The sequence below is a fragment of the Trichomycterus rosablanca genome, chromosome 26 (assembly GCF_030014385.1).
Source record: "Trichomycterus rosablanca isolate fTriRos1 chromosome 26, fTriRos1.hap1, whole genome shotgun sequence".
Classification (NCBI taxonomy): domain Eukaryota; kingdom Metazoa; phylum Chordata; class Actinopteri; order Siluriformes; family Trichomycteridae; genus Trichomycterus; species Trichomycterus rosablanca.
Window position 1 is genome coordinate 16,715,827 of NC_086013.1, and position 18,035 is coordinate 16,733,861.

The window sequence follows — 18,035 nt, forward strand, 5'->3', positions numbered from 1 at the left end:
ATGTCAGTAACCACCTGACCATGTCAGTAATCACCTGATCATGTAGGTAAACACCTGACCGTGTCAGTAATCACCTGATCCTGTCAGTAATCACCTGATCGTGTCAGTAATCACCTGATCGTGTAGGTAATCACCTGATCATGTCAGTAATCACCTGATCCTGTCAGTAATCACCTGATCGTGTCAGTAATCACCTTATCGTGTAGGTAATCACCTAATCCTGTCAGTAATCACCTGATCGTGTCAGTAATCACCTGATCATGTCAGTAATTACCTGATCGTGAAGGTAATCCATGTCAGTAATCACCTGATCATGTCAGTAATCATCTGATCATGTCAGTAGTCACCTGATCAGTCTTTCTGCTGCTCTGATCTCTCTTCCTCTCCGTATTTAACGTTCAGCAGCAGGAAGTTGATCTGCAGCCGGGCGGGGCAGAATAAATCAGGCTTTATGGAGGCCACGCCAGCGAGAACGGGGCGCTAAATTATTCATGAGGCAGATTTCTCCAGCCTCGCTGTCTGTGCCATATAAACCTTCAGTAAAAGCAGACGGTCCTGAGACGAGACCTGTGGGTTCTCTCCTCGTTCTCACCATCAGTGTTATTTTAATGAGCGGCCCGTCGGTGCCCTCCCGGCCGCCTGGGATGTAATCCAGCCCATTCCACTAAATGAGTTTCGTTCGAGAGGGAAATTGAAGACTAACCTGATAGCGCTCGATAGCGGGAGAGCCGCTGAACGTTCGGAGGCCAAAGATAATGTGATATTTCTGCCACGCCGGTCGCTCGGAACCGCTCGGCATAAAAATACATAAATAATAAATATAATAAAATCATTTCTATCATTTTAAATCCAGTACCAGAGTAAAATACCAGATTAAATAAAGCCAAAATGTCATGCAAAGCCAACACACCCACATCTGACTGTGTCCAGTATTTAAACACACTGTATGTGGCAAAAATATGTGGACACCTGATTTTGTACATTACAAAGGGCCTTGATCAAGGGCCCAACAGTGGCAGCCTGGCATGTATGGGCTTAAACAAGCAACCAGCAGACACTTCCATCAAATGTGACTTACAATTGTGACCATTTACAGTCCAAGCAATTAAGGGCCTTGCTCAAGGGCCCAACAGTGGCAGCCTGGCAGGTATGGGCTTGAACCAGCAACCTTCTGATTACAAGTCCCGTACCTTAACTTCCCTTATGAGCTCAATCATGAGCCGGTTGAACCAGTTCCACTTTCACCACCGTTTGGCGAGACTTTGGAGTGTAACTGTGGGAATGTGTGCTTATTTAGTTGATATGTGAGTTCAGGCACCATGCTTTCTGTGTTAATGGTAACAGTTTGGGGAAGGCCCTTCTCCTATCGGTAGCTACGCGAGTTCACAGCTTTGACATTTCTGACCGTTCCGATCTGGCTGAATCGGTGAACCAGAAACCCGCCGGGCGCGGTGATGTTAAAGGTTTCCTCCACGTTGCATCAGCATCATGTGGGTCACGTGCGGCAGTTTTGCAGAATTGCACCGCACGGAGTTTCAGCGGCGTCTAATCGAGCTAACGTCTAAAATTCGCCGGGTCATCAAACAGCACCCAGCAGAACACGCAGGATCGGGAGAGTTCTCGCTGCAGGAGCACTTGGCATGTCGCTGACGTGGCGCCGTAGTCAATGTGAACGACTTATTAACGTTTTGACCATGAGGGGTTCGAGCTCCTGCCTTTTATTTTCATGAGCGGTTTAAGGTTCTGCTTAAAAATAAATAAATTAATAAATAAAAAATAAAAACATAAATTAAAAATAAATACATTATTAAAAAATAAATTAATAAAATAAAAAATAAATACAAAAAATATTTATTATTTAATTAAAAACAAATAATAAATTACTTATTTAATAATTAATAAATTAAAAAGTAAATTAATAAAGTAAAAATAAATTATTTAATTACAAATAAAAAATAATAAATTAATAATAAATACATTAAAATAAATTAATTAATAAATTAAAACTAAATAAATTTACTAAAATTAAATAAATTAATGAATAAAAAATAAATTATTTAAAAACAAATTAATTAATAAATCAAAAATTAACAAAAAATAAATATAAATATAATTTTATTAAAAATAAATACATTTACAAATAAATTAAATACATTTATAAATTAATAAGTTAAAAATTAAGTTAATTAATAAAATAAATCAAAAATAAATAATTTAAAAAATTCAAAATAAATAAATAAAAATAAATAAATAAAAATAAATACATGTTAAAGTAAATAAATTACTAAATTAAAAAAAAAAAAGATTATGATTTATCTGAGCATGCCCCTGGGACAGGTGGACCGGTCTCCGTTATGGCTGGAGCCTCCCTGGCGTGAGCATGTCAGTGTGTGGGGGTGAGGTGCTACCGCTCGGCATTAAAATGCCCGGCTGTTAAGCAGCAGAGAATTATGGGACGTGCCAGAGTGAAGATGAATAGCAAAATGCTTATCAAAGCTTGAGCGTTATGTTCTACATCGCAAGGGAGTTCGGGGGGTCACTAACACACCTCATTACTGAGTGGGAGCAGCCGTAATAGATGGACAAAAGTATCTGGACGCCCCTCTTGTGAGAAGCTTCTCAGAAGAGCGGCTGTCCTAGTTGAAAAGATCAACTATATCCAAATGAGTCCAAATACTTTTGGCCATATAGTGTATTTAGTGTCGTATTTGCAGAGAACGTGAGGTCATCTGTCCGCGAGCTAAAGCTGAGGTGTTCCTAGGTTCCGCGGCAGGATGACGGCGGGACGCCCAAAAGCGCTGCTAAGGGCTAAAACGGCGAGCCTGCAGCCTATAAAACAGCGCTTGCTGGCGGACACCAGCTTATCCCCGATACGTAAAGCGAGGGAAGAGACACGGCGCATCAGGACCGGCTCGGTTTCTAAAGCGCTAAGCGATCGTGTCTATCCGCCAGCCCCTGATATACCATAAATAATCAATCACGGCTAATCCCGATATAATGGAGTCTCGACGTGTCGGATTCTCCTCGAGGGCTCGGCGTCGGCATCGCGAGGGAAATCAAATCCAGTCGTGACGCCCTCCTACATCACTTCCTGCTCGGCGGCGTTCCCGGCTTCAAACTACGATCGACTGGAGTAAAACTCTGAGGCTTTTTCTTGACATCAGTGCCCAGCCACACATATGACTGAACAGGCACAAATTCCCGCAGACGTACTTAAAAGTCTTATGAGAAGCCGTAACAATAGAGCAGCGGCTTTTATAGCTGAAAAGATCACAGAGAGGTTGTCCGACAAGCTCATGGTCAAGCGTCCAAATACTTTGGGTTACATAGTGAGTTATCCTAACATGACTGTAGTCTAAAATAAAAACGTTACTTAGGCTATAGTAAAATAAATAAATGAATAAATAAATAAATAAATAAATAAATAAATAAATAAATAAATAGTAAATAAATAAATAAATAAATACATATATGAAAAATTATATAAATAAATAATATATAAATAATAAATACTAATCTGAGAAAATAGAATTATTTATTATTTATATATAAATAAATATATGAAAAATTATATAAATAAAAAAAAATAATATATAAATAAATAAATACTATTTTGAAAAAATAGGATTGATTTTTTTCATTAAATAAATTAATGAATAATTAAGTAAATAAATATTTGAAAAAATTATAATAAAAAATAAATATGTAAATAAATAATATTTAAATAAATAAAAAGATCTAAGAAAATAGCATTGACTTATTTTTATTTAATAAATAAGTGAATAAGTAAATAACTATGATAAAATAAATAAGTAAATAATGTAAATAAAAAATAAATACATAAAAACATCTGAGAAAATATAATTTTTTTTATTTATTCAATTATTTATTCATTTATTTATTTAATGAAAAAAATCTATCCTATTTTCTCAGATTAGTATTTACTTATTTATTCATATATTATTTATTCATTTATATATTTTTTTCATATATTTATTTATATATTATTTATTTATTTATATAATTTTTTATATATTTATTTATAAATCATTCATTCATTCATTCATTCATTCATTCATTTATTTATTTATTTATTTCCTGCAGCAGTCCCTGATGGAACCCTCGGTTTTTCTAACCTCTATTTAAATCCGAAATGAAATTCGATACCGGATCAGCTCATCACTTTGAACATCAGGGGATTGTGGGTAAAAGACGTGGAGGGCCGGAGCTGGTTTGGGTGGAGAGGCTCCTCGAGGCATCGGCGGCGTTATGCTGAGTCACGCTTCTCCTCTCCAGCGCATTAGGAATTCACCGTCCCGCCCGGCACCTCCGACCCCGCCGTCGGTAGAATAACAGCTCCGAGTCTCCTCCCGGCGAGGACTTCTAATAAGACGACGGGGCCTCGACCCCGCCCGTAACGAGCCGCTCAATATGCAGCCGGCGGCCCGGACGAATTAAGCCAATTAGCCAGGCGAGTTCTCCCATTTCATTAGCATGTATTAGCGTGGTGACTGGGGGGGGAGGGGTGGGCATCAAGGATCCGCGAGGAGCGGCGAATCGAACCGGTTTCATTAGAGCGAAACGTTCCCAAAATGCAGGCGGAGCCAATTAACACTGATTAATTAATTTATTCATTAACCTCATCTATAAATACCTCCGCTTTATCAAAAGTATGTGGACACATGACCAGTGGACGACCAATTCCAAAACTACGTCTATTAACCTTCTGTTTGCAGCTACTAGTGTCCACATTCACATGATTTTGGAGTGCGTCTGTGGAAATTTGTGCTGAACCAGAAGCCTTTACTAACAGGGTGCAAATATTATAAGCTGCGTCTTTGTGGCCCTAGATTTGGGTACAGGCGCTAAACAGTCATGCTGGGACGGTAAAGGGGCTTCCCTAAACTGTTGGCACAGAATTCAGGGTGGACAGGGTGCCAGTCCATCACAGGGCTTAAAACATTTATCGGTTTAATTACTAGACGTGGAATAAAGCTGCGAATCCACCTTCTGCATATCTTAGGTGGACGGAGGAACAAGTCCTTCATTGATTCTGGTCAGGGTTGCAGTGGGTCCGGCATCATCGAGTGAAAAGACTTGGCGCAAGGCAGGAATGCACCCAGTAACCAGGAGTCAATGTCACAATCCACCTTCTGCATGCTCAAAAATACTCAAGACCCTTACTATTTATTTTGCAACTGCCCTGGTCAGTCCTGGTCAGTCTGGGCCGCAGTGGGTCCAGAGCCTGATTCACATTCAATCACTTATTTAAAAAACAAAATATGGACAAAAGTATTATAAATAAATAAATGAAAAAATACACACATAACAATAAATAAATAAAAAAATATATTATAAATATATAAATAAATATATTATAAATATATTAATAAATATATAAAAACAAATATTGAATAAATAAATATGTATAAAAATAAATAAATAAATATAAATATAAATAAATACAAATATTATAAATATATAAATAAATATATAAAAATAAATATTGAATAAATAAATATGTATAAAAATAATTAAATAAATAAAAACACCTGAGAAAATAGGATTGATTTACGTATTTACAACTGCCCTGTTCAGTCCTGGTTAGGGCCTCAGTGGGTCCAGAACCTCTCTAGCAAAGACAACACGCATTCACATTCACTCACTCTTGAAATATGGACAAAAGTATTGGGACACCCCTTCTTTTAGTGATTAAATCGCTAACTGTTGAGGTGCCGCCGCTAAGCAAACATACTACATCGGCTAACATTGATCTTTTGGCGTATGTTGGTGGCTTAGCATGAACAAACCTTACCGCCAAGGTGGCATTTTAAACCGCGCCAGCCTCGTGCCAACGTGTGAGGATGCCGGATGCCTGAATACGTGAGCGCAGGCCTCCGTTCGTCAGGTGGCTAGCAGGTGCTGGCGTGGAGGACGGAGTGCAATCTTGGAATGAGATGGCACCAGCTGGCATGGCTACCCGCCACTCGCCCGCCCCCCTCTCTACCCCACTTCTCCTAACTGCAGGTTGTCTTTGTTTATTAATAATCCCGCCGTCCTCGCCTGATCACGAGGACTGAAAAGCAGCTGCTGGACTCGTGTAGCATCCATCAGAGGGGCGACGTGTTCCAATCCGTCATACAGACCGAGCGAGCGTGGGCCCCGAGGCCCCTCGGCCCCCGAGAACCTTTTATCCACCACGTTTAATTACATCATTACGTGAATTATTGGGGTCAAGAGGCGTAGTTGACCGCAGCTTTAAATGAACCGTGGATGTCGGACAGAACTAGACTAGTTTTCATACCAATAGTGATATTTCCTCAGAGGAATCTGATTGGCTGCAGGCAGAGCGTGCTTATAACAATAAATTGCTTATGAACAAATATATAAATAAATAAATGCTGAACACCTTTGAGTTGAATCGGAACTACGACTGTAAGCAGCAGTGCTTACAGACTTTCACAGTTCAGCTCTGGAAGAATTGGTATATAGACAGAAGTACTGGGACGCCCTTCTAATGTTGGAGTCCATGCGCTTTAGCCACAACAGTTTCCATCAGATGTAATAAATCAACAGACTTTGCAGCAATAGTTTAGGGAAGGCCCTGTCCTGATTCAGCAAGGATGTGTCCCCTGTGTATAAAGCAAGCTCTATAAAGACATGAAGAAAAGCTCATAGTCCAGTGTCCTGCACAAAGCCGTGACCACAGCCACACTCAACAGGTCTGGGATGAACCGGAACACCAACTGAGGCCCAGTTGTACAAATGCTCTTTGACTGAACTGTGGGGAGCTTTCTCAGAAGTGTGACTGTTGTTCTCGGTCAGGCCGTAACTTTCAGGACGTCCATCCTCACGTCAGTTGGTACTCGAGCGCTAACCAGAACATAAATCCCACGCCAACGCTCGACTGTTCACGAACCGCTTCACCATCTTCCTCCCTCCCCCCCGACACACATCCCGCCGGAGTCTCCAGCGTTAGCCACGTCATGTTTATCTCATGAAGGATTGATCAGGGTGTCTTAATTAATTTTGCAAGCGTTCAGGATGATTTATTTACCGTTTCCATCCCGCCACATCCACCCCCCACCCCCACCCCCCTCGGTTCGGCAGGAAACGCGACTTCCTGCTGACTCGCCCCGTCTCCGATTGCAGGGTTTATAATCGGAGAGGATGGGACGCCGGTTATAAATAGCGCTCGGCTCACCTCCGCTGCACCACCGGGTGTCCCGAGACGAGGGTAGAGGTGTCAGATTGTGATTTTTCGCCACGATAAGCGCTTCTCGAAGATCAAAGAGAGGAAACCTTTGATCTTTGTTCTCTGTCCGTCCCCGTACGCTTGACCGTCAGCTCGTACGCATCCATATGGATCCGTTCCCTCTGTTTGCACCTGAGATAGCCTTTGTTTTGAAGTGTGACTGTAGGAATTTCTGCCTGTTCAGGTCGAACACTGTTTCTGCAAGAAGGCCTGGATTCTAATTCATCCCTGAAGTGTTTGGTGGGGTTATCTGGAAAAGGAGCCAGACCTTCCCCAAACTGTTGCAGCAAATTAAAAAGTACAATTGATTTTCTAGTATGAATCTAATTAAAAACACCTTACTTCAATAATTAAAAGGGGCGTCCACATACTTTTGGCTCTTGACCAACATACTCTTGACATACTCTTACATACTCTTGACATTTCAGTCATTTCTACAGCTGTGGGACGTCTCTGTGCCCATACAGTGTATCACAAAAGTGAGTACACCACTCACATTTCTGCAGATATTTAAGTATATCTTTTCATGGGACAACACTGACAAAATGACACTTTGACACAATGAAAAGTAGTCTGTGTGCAGCTTATATAACAGTGTAAATTTATTCTTCTCTCAAAATAACTTAATATACAGCCATTAATGTCTAAACCACCGGCAACAAAAGTGAGTACACCCCTAAGAGACTACACCCCTAAATGTCCAAATTGAGCAATGCTTGTCAATTTCCCTCCAAAATGTCATGTGACTCGTTAGTGTTACTAGGTCTCAGGTGTGCATAGGGAGCAGGTGTGTTCAATTTAGTAGTACAGCTCTCACACTCTCTCATACTGGTCACTGAAAGTTCCAACATGGCACCTCATGGCAAAGAACTCTCTGAGGATCTTAAAAGACGAATTGTTGCGCTACAAGAAGATTGCCAACACCCTGAAACTGAGCTGCAGCACAGTGGCCAAGATCATCCAGCGTTTTAAAAGAGCAGGGTCCACCCACTCAGAACAGACCTCGCGTTGGTCGTCCAAAGAAGCTGAGTGCACGTGCTCAGCGTCACTTCCAACTGCTTTCTTTGAAAGATAGGCGCAGGAGTGCTGTCAGCATTGCTGCAGAGATTGAAAAGGTGGGGGCTCAGCCTGTCAGTGCTCAGACCATACACCGCACACTACATCAAATTGGTCTGCATGGCTGTCACCCCAGAAGGAAGCCTCTTCAGCAGTGTTCCAGCATAATAATGACCCCAAACACACCTCTAAGACGACCACTGCTTTATTGAAGAGGCTGAGGGTAAAGGTGATGGACTGGCCAAGCATGTCTCCAGACCTAAACCCAATAGAACATCTTTGGGGCATCCTCAAGCGGAAGGTGGAGGAGCGCAAAGTCTCGAATATCCGCCAGCTCCGTGATGTCGTCATGGAGGAGTGGAAAAGCATTCCAGTGGCAACCTGTGAAGCTCTGGTAAACTCCATGCCCAGGAGAGTTAAGGCAGTTCTGGGAAATAATGGTGGCCACACAAAATATTGACACTTCAGGAACTTTCACTAAGGGGTGTACTCACTTTTGTTGCCGGTGGTTTAGACATTAATGGCTGTATATTGAGTTATTTTGAGGGAAGAATAAATTTACACTGTTATATAAGCTGCACACAGACTACTTTTCATTGTGTCAAAGTGTCATTTTGTCAGTGTTGTCCCATGAAAAGATATACTTAAATATCTGCAGAAATGTGAGGGGTGTACTCACTTTTGTGATACACTGTATAAACAGGCTTAGTTTGACCGCATGTATTGAAGAAAGCGAAACGCATCAGTGGTCTCTTACCAACGTTGAGGAAAAAAATACCAAACCCCCAGACACTGGAACTTGCAGAAACAGGTGTGTCCTAAATTAGAAGCTGCTGGAATACGAGTGTCGCTGTCCACAGTCAAGCAAGCTTCACAATGCTGTTGGGTTTGACGTTGCTCATAGCTCCACTATATGGACAAAAGTAATGGGACGCCACAACATTTGATAACTGGTGAAATAAATCAGTTATATAAAAGAAATCATATGCCTCTAAATTTGCAGCAACAGTTTAGGGAAGGCCCTTTCCTTTCCAGAATGATCTATAAAGACATGAAGAAACTCCAGTGTCCTGTACAGAGTCCTGACCTCAGTCCTACTCAACAGCTCTGGGATGAACCGGAACACCAACAGCGCCCAGACGTACAAATGCTCCTTTTATCTGAACGGACACAAATTCCCGCAGATATATAGACATTCCTCTGACCAGCCTTCCCCAAACTATCGCTACAGACCTTTTTCTGGCGGTGCCAATGTTTACGGGTTTTTCCTCAACCTTGGTAAGAGACCACTGATCCCTTTTGCTGTCTTTAATAGATGAGGTCAAACTAACTCCAAAAATATGCAGACGCCCCTTTTAATTATTAAAGTCGGGTGTTTTCACCACATTAATTGCTATTAAGTAGATACAATTCATAATAGAAAGCAACAGTTTAGGGAAGGTCCTTCCATGTTCCAGAATGATCTATAAAGACATGAAGAAACTCCAGTCTTGACCTCAGCCCCACTCAACAGCTCTGGGATGAATCGGAACACCAACAGCGCCTAGCTGTACACACACTCTTCTGACTGAATGGGTTGCTAAGCTATCACTTCCCAAAACAAAGACAGTAAGTAAGATCTTGCTCAGGGGTCCAACAGTGCCAACTTTGTCGTGATATGTGGAAGGATGGGGGCTCAAACCGGCAGCCTTCTGATTACTAGTCTAATATCATCAACCGCTGAGCTACCACTGCCTAAAATAAAGACAGTAGCAACTGGGGGTCTTGCTCAGGGGTCCAACGGTGGCTACTTGGTGGTGGAGGGGTGTGTGTGTGTGTGTGTGGGGGGGGGGGGGTATTTGATTACTAGTCCACATATTTTTGACCGTATACAGTAGCTTGAAGCCAGATGACCTAAAGTGACCTGAAGGTGGTTCTGTTATGAATTCTGTTTTGTGGGGTGAAGGGGGTATCAAGGTCCAGAATTTTTCGGATTGGTGCTCAGCCCACCTAAATATCCACGATACGTTTGTTCCCGCATCAGACCGGCGGGTCTCTGCCGAATCCACGCGTCCCGACGCAGAACGAATCATAGTATGGAACGCCGTCCGCATTTATCTGCGATTCACGTCGCCGAGCGAGAAAAAGCGTCGGCTCGAACCCCGGCGCAAACAAGCAGAGCACACAGCGCCCATCTGCACGGAACGCCAAGTCCTCCAGCTGCACCCACAATCCCTTTCACCGGCTCCGCGCCTCCTGCCAGCTGAAGACAGCGCTTATTATTCACCCTGCCAGGCCGAGCGCCGCGCTCGTTGGTATTCTGGGAGAGAGGGACGAGGCCGGCGCCAGGAGAAGAACCCGACCGCATCGTCTGCGCCGAGAGAGGCGGAGCTTCTCCACAACGTTACCGGAATGTTACCTCTGAACGGAGCTGCACCTCAGGTAACGGCTTTAGGGTGTGGAACCTCCAACCAGAGAGCATTAAACGGCAATACACTCATACACACATATTAGTACTGTATACACACTCATACACACACACACACACACATGCTGATACAGTCACAAGCGTTAATATACACACATACACACACATTTACACATTCAAATACAGTCACACACATTAATACTGTATACAGCCACACACCTGTACACACACACACACATGCTTATACATTCATGTACAGTCACACACATTAATATACACACACGTACACACAGACATGCTTATACAGTCACACACTTTAGTGTACACACACTCATATAGTCACACACATTAATACAGTACACACACATGCTTATACAGTCACACACATTAATATACACACATACACACACTCATACACACACATGCTTATACACTCATGTACAGTCACACACATAATACTGTATACAGCCACACACCTGTACACACACACACACATGCTTATACATTCATGTACAGTCACACACATTAATATACACACATACACACACGTACACACAGACATGCTTATACAGTCACACACTTTAGTGTACACACACTCATATAGTCACACACATTAATACAGTACACACACATGCTTATACAGTCACACACATTAATATACACACATACACACACTCATACACACACATGCTTATACACTCATGTACAGTCACACACATAATACTGTATACACACACACACACACACACACACCTAAACACCTTGTACAGTCACACACATTAATATACACACATATACACAGTCATACACACACACACACATGCTTATACACACCTAAACAATTATTGCTTACAATGCTTATACACTCACAGTCACACACATTAATATACACACTCATACACACACACACTAATATACACACATATATACAGTCATACACACACACACACACATGCTTATACACACCTAAACAATTATTGCACATATTAATATATACACATTTGTACACACACACAAACATTAATATACACACATACACACTCGTACACACACATGCTTATACACTCATACAGTCACACACATTAATATACACACTCATACACACACACATGCTTATACACACCTAAAAAATTATTGCACATATTAATATATACACATTTGTACACACACACACACATTAATATACACACATACACACTCGTACACACACATGCTTATACACTCACAGTCACACACATTAATATACACACTCATACACACACACACACACATTAATATATGCACACTTGTACACACACACATGCTTATACACACCTAAATACTGTATGCACACAGTCACATACATTAATATACACACATACACACACCTGCTTATACACACCTAAACAATCACACACATTAATACACACACACTTACAGTCTCACACACGCTTATGCACACCTAAACCGTAACACACATTAATACTGTTTACACACACCTATACACACACACACACAAACACACGCTTATACACACCTATACAGTCACACACAATATTCACACACATGCTTATACACACACTCGTACAGTCACACTCATTTATATACACACATATACACGCTAATACACACACACACGCTTACACCCACCTAAGCAGTCACACACATTAATACACACACACACACACTTGTAGTCACATATGTATACATATATTTATATACATGCACACATTAATATACACACATACACGTACATCTAACCACACACACATTGACATAAACACGTTCGTGCTTGGTCACACAGTGTACACACTGTATAGGTCTGAATGTCCAAAAAATATAACTGATGCCTTTGAAAGCAGGTGGAGCTACTAAATAAAGTACAATTTTCAGTCGGACCTGCAGGTACACGGTGGCCTGCAGGAGAAAAACCTTCCCTGTGGTCTCATCACAACACTCAACGTCTCAGTAATGCAGAACAACGATTCAGTAAAGCAGAGGAACACCAAACACGTATGTTTAAAACACACAGGAGGAGCATTTGATTAAACAACACTCTGCCAACTGTTAGGCTCCCTTGGGGGTGGCAGTGGGTGGCCACACTGCGGCTGAAAAGCGGCTGGTTCTAACACACCAACGATCCGAACCACTATCTTAAAATTCCTGCTGAACTCCTGAAAAATACAGCGGTACCTTGAAACTCAACGTTAATTGGTTCTGGGAGTGTTGTTGAGTTTTAAAGACGTTGAGTTTCAAGGTATTTTTTCCCATAAGGATGTTGGGAAACCTGTTAATGCGTCCATCGTCCCGTGGGGTTGTTTTTGACACTTATAGGGTACAAATTTCTCATCAAAGGGCGTCGAGCTTCAAAGATTTGGAGTTTAGAGGATGTTGAGTAACAAGGTACCCTGTACAAGCTTTGGTTGTTATAACGGACTCCATAATCTCCTAAACTCGTCACTTAAGAGCATCTCTAAACTAGAAGCATCCTGCAAAGAAGTAAAAAAAAAAAAAAAAAAACACAGCTCCATGGCGGGGGGCGTGTGAAGTGGTACTTAAATCCACATTCTACAGGGTGAAAAATTACCCCAGGTAGCAAAGTTCCTCATGTGCTTGCCTACTTAGTCAATGTAGACGTCATTGAGTATTTTTGGAGGGTGCTTCTGTATTTAGGAGTCACCAAAGCACATCTGGTCTTCGTACCAGACTCAGCACAGTGTTTACGCCACCTTCCTATTTCTATCCGGGCTTGGGACCTGCACTGAAAGTTCACCGACAAGTGCACCCACCAGTGGCTGGGCTGTTTTAGCCAATCATGTCCATTCAGAGGCACCACTAAGATTGGAACCCTGGGTCCTCAGATCTCAGCAGTCGTGCTGGTATGGTTTACCGCCCGTAGAGGTCAGTGCAAAAAGGATTTTCTTGCATTTCCTGTCAGCAAGATGGTCCTGGGTTCGATTCCCAGGGTCCACTCTGTGTGGAGTTTGCATGTGTTCCCCGTGTCCGTGTGGGATTCATCCAAGAGCTCCGGTTTCCTTCCACAAGTCCAAAGACGTGCAGTCAGAATAACCGGAGTGTGAGTGTTTTTCCTGAATTTCGCCCAGGGAATCGTACCCACAGCGACCCTGACCAGGATACAACAGTGGTAAAAAAACACAGATCCTCAGATCTCAGCAGTCGTGCTGGCGTAGTTTACCGCCTGTAGAGGTCAGTGCAGAAACTTGTCAGCAACCTGTCAGCAAGAAGGTCCTGGGTTCGATTCCCAGGGTCCACTCTGTGTGGAGTTTACATGTATTCCCCGTGTCCGTGTGGGATTCATCCGAGTGCTCCGGTTTCCTTCCACAAGTCCAAAGATGTGCAGTCAGGATAACAGGAGTGTGAGTGTGTGTTTCCTGAATTTCACCCAGGGGATCGTACCCACAGCGACCCTGACCAGGATACAACAGTGGTAAATAAAAGACTGTGAATGAATAAACGATTTCCTTGTCTTTATTTATACAATATGAGGCACTAGATGCTAATAACAAACGAGGACGGTACGAGTGATGCTCTCTTGCACCAGCTGACGTTTTTAAATAAATGACTTTCATTTTGTTGCATTTAATTATAAAAACCTGCTCCTATAAGCGTGTCGAATCACATGAGGATGATAAATGTAATATTTTATTTCCATTTTTAATATTTAGAGAACAAAAATTAATAACACCTGCACAAAATGAAAGATGCTCTCGGTGGTACCCAGGCTAACTCAGGTGCTCACCACAATCACACTCGGCCACTTGTTTAGTGCAGCATCCATCATAATCACTCAATTACTGAGCCTTCAAAAGTCAAACGTGACCTGGAGAGGGAAAAGAGCGACAGCGCCCCCCGCCGGCCAGCGCCCGCAAACCGGTGCACAAAGACGCACAAGGCATGAACTCACCTTACCGAGGTTTCTGCTGCGCTGAGATGAGCTGAGCTGTGCATTCTGGGGTTTAGTGCATGCACATGCTTCAGACATGCATGCACATCACATATGCATCATGCAACATCTGCAGCGTGTGTAATAATAACCAAAAGCTGCTCAGTATCTGGGTCAGGGGGTCGCATGTGCAGCTTGTGTAATGATATCCTGCGAATGTCGATGCAAACGACTTTAAAGTTGCATCTCTTTGGAGAAACATGAGCCTGGTGTGACTGAAAGAAGTGTAGATGTGAGGTGAGGATGCGAGTGCTGAAAGAGGAGATGCAAATGCACAACACGTATCACGTTCGTGCTGAGAAATGCATGCAAAATACAGGGGGGTGAACAAAATGCTCAGGGTTTTGGGATATTACAAGGTTGCGATTTTGCATGCATGTGCATTATAATAATTCCATCTACAGCACTGATAAAACTGCATTATTTCTGGACGCTTTAGGTCTAACATTTACATTAAATAAAACACATGTGCAAATTCCCTGCTGTGCGTTTCTTTTGTGCATTGCATGTGCAATGTGCACACGCGTCGGAGAAAAGCAGGCACTTTGCGCAAGGAAGTTTCGCAGTTTCATCCGTGCACATGTTATATTTATTCCCCCATATAGACAAACCACATATGCAGAACGCCTGGTGCATATATATGCACGGCATGACGAGGCACATGGATAAACGCGAAAGCAGACATGCGCAAATGCACGCAGATAAAAAAAAAGTTTGCGCATCTTGTAGACGCGAATGCATTCCTGCAACAAATGGTGCACACGGATTGCGCTGCTTTGCACCGTTTGGGTTTGTTTTGACGTGTTTGCACGTCTCAGCTCCAGGCTCAGCTCCAGGGTGTTTTAAATGCAATTAAGAAACGCGCTACGTGGATGGACCGAATGTTCCTAAAATGTCACACCGCGTCACCAAAAATGTGCAAAATTATCTGCAAAATTAGGCAAGTGCGTGTGCATGTGCATGTGCAACTAAAGACAGATGGGCAGATCTGTGGTGGACAGATGCAAGCGCAAAGTGCTGATGCCAATGGTCACCCACAGTAAGGGCACATTGCAGGGGCTGCTGGTGCATCCTCGCACCAACTAACACACAACTGCAGTGCAACCTTCAGCACCGATGAACACACACACACACACACACACACACACACACACACGAGCACATATCCATCCAAAGGTACACAGGTATAAATAAATAAACCACAGTCTTACCTAAATGTGCTCCTCTGCTGCGGTTGGCACCGGCGCTCCACGACGATGATTTAATGCATCCGTGCCAAAGTTGCGCTGGACGGAGATCCGTGTGCGATCAGGTTCATGCTGGTGCAAAACACAGGAGGAGGAAGAAGAGGATGGAACGGGTTCTCTCATGCTCCAGAGGAAGAACCGCGCTGAGAAATAAAAACACCGAGAAGCGAGAAGAGGATGGAGAAATATCCGCCAGCGAGAGGAACTACCGAGATACGGACGGATGGAGAGAGGAGAGGAGAGGATGGAGGATGGAGGACGGAGAGGGGAGGGACCAGCTCCATCATTCTCCGAGAGAGAGAGAGAGAGAGAGAGAGAGAGAGAGAGAGAGAGAATGAATAAGTGATGGAGAGATGGATGCAAACATGAAGGATGAAAGTGCAACATGCAAGATGAATAAAAGGTTGCCATGGAAAGAGATGCAAAACTGCATGCATGTATCCTACACTATTGATTGATTGATTGATTGATTGATTGATTGATTGATTACATTATTGAGCCCCGATCCACAATCATCACAATCATCACACAACGACACGTCACGATAGTGCAGGGAAAAATTAAAATTAATGTAATGCAAAAATATCATATAAAAATCTAAAAAATATATAAAATATACAAACATTAAAGAATAAAAATAATACATACTAATAAATTAATACATTAATACAATAAATAATTAATCATTCCAAAATGTTTGGGGATCACATTTGTATTTATTTATTTTAATTCACTGACTCTTTTGCTTAGTGTTCTGGATTTTGTATTTATTTATTTACTTATTTATTTATTTATATATTTTAATTCATTGACTTTTGCTTATTGTTCTGGGTTATTTATTTATTTATTTTACTGTAAAGTCATGGATCATATGTGACACTAGAGATGTATTTCTTTTGTTTACTGTGGATATCATGTGAATTTATGAATGATTTGTTGCTCAACCACTGGCAAGATAAATAAATAAAAAAAAAAAAAAAAAAAAAAAAAAAAAAAAAAACCATTGAGCGCTTCTCGGTAAATTCATCCATTTCAGTTTTGTTTCTGTTTAAATAATGATCGACTGGTGAAAAGCTTTATTGATTTATACTTTACAGGCCTGCCAATAAATGAAGCCTTGTGGCGCTCGGCTGGCGCTCGGCTATTACACCAGCCCACCATCTATCGGTGCTATCAGCCAGCCGGGCGTCTACACAGACATGAGGGATGAACCGAGGTTCTAAGAAGCCTGAACAGAAACAGTTCAAGATCTTGGCATGGGACCGCTGGACTGGGCACCAGTAGTTGGCATTTCAATGGCATTTCATTGTGGCTAGACTCCTCTTCATTTATCTATTCTTTCATTCATTCATTTATTCATTCATTCACTTTCAATGCCCAGGTCATCCTGGTTGAGGTCAGGGTGAGTCCGGTGCCACCCAGAAACAGGGGCTGTGATGCAGCATTCGTTTTTGACTGGGCGTCGGTGGTTGGCATTTCAGTGGCTCATTATGGCTCAAATACTCTTTGTTTATCCATTCATTCATTCATATTCAATGCCCAGTTCATCCTGGTTGAGGTCACGGTGGGTCCGGTGCCACCCAGGAACACCGACTGCGAGGTGAGCGTTCATCCTGGACTGGGCGCCGGTGGTTGGCATTTCAGTTCACCCTGGTTAAGATCACGGTGGGTCCGGTGGGGATATGCAGACGTTCTAGTTAGAAATATGGGAATTATGCATGGTCAGGTCCACAGTGGGTCCACTCCCTGATGATAGACTAAGCATTCATCTATTAATCTATTCATCATATTCAGCACAGCATCTCAGTTTGGTTCCAGGCAGAACCCTGACCAGGTCATTCCAAAACTTGGCGTTCTCTATGGCATTCCCAAATCCTCCTTCTGCGTCCTTCTCTCCTTCCCGAAAAAGTCCCCGGTCGGAATCCGAGCCTTACAGAGTCGATCCTTCAGCTTCCTGCAGCAGTTTGGGTTTGTGCTGATCAGTGTAATGCCCTTCTCAGCTGCTATAAAGCTCCAATCAGCAGAATGTACCGGCGGTGGCAGCGGCGGCGTTTCCCGAGCGCCACTCCTGCACTCGATTACAGCGATACCCTCCTTACATCCCCTGATGAATTCCTGACAGCTTCT

At 42.4% G+C, this 18,035-nt stretch overlaps 1 protein-coding gene across 1 annotated transcript in view; it reads right to left on the minus strand.

Annotated features, from left to right (window-relative positions):
* brinp1 (bone morphogenetic protein/retinoic acid inducible neural-specific 1) overlaps nucleotides 1-15,949 on the minus strand; it is a 111,092-nt gene extending 95,143 nt beyond the window's left edge. The window contains exon 1 of the mRNA XM_062988467.1: nucleotides 15,873-15,949. The gene's annotated coding sequence lies outside the window, so the exon portion shown is untranslated. The remainder of the gene's footprint in view (nucleotides 1-15,872) is intronic.
* Between the last annotated feature and the right edge of the window lie 2,086 nt (nucleotides 15,950-18,035).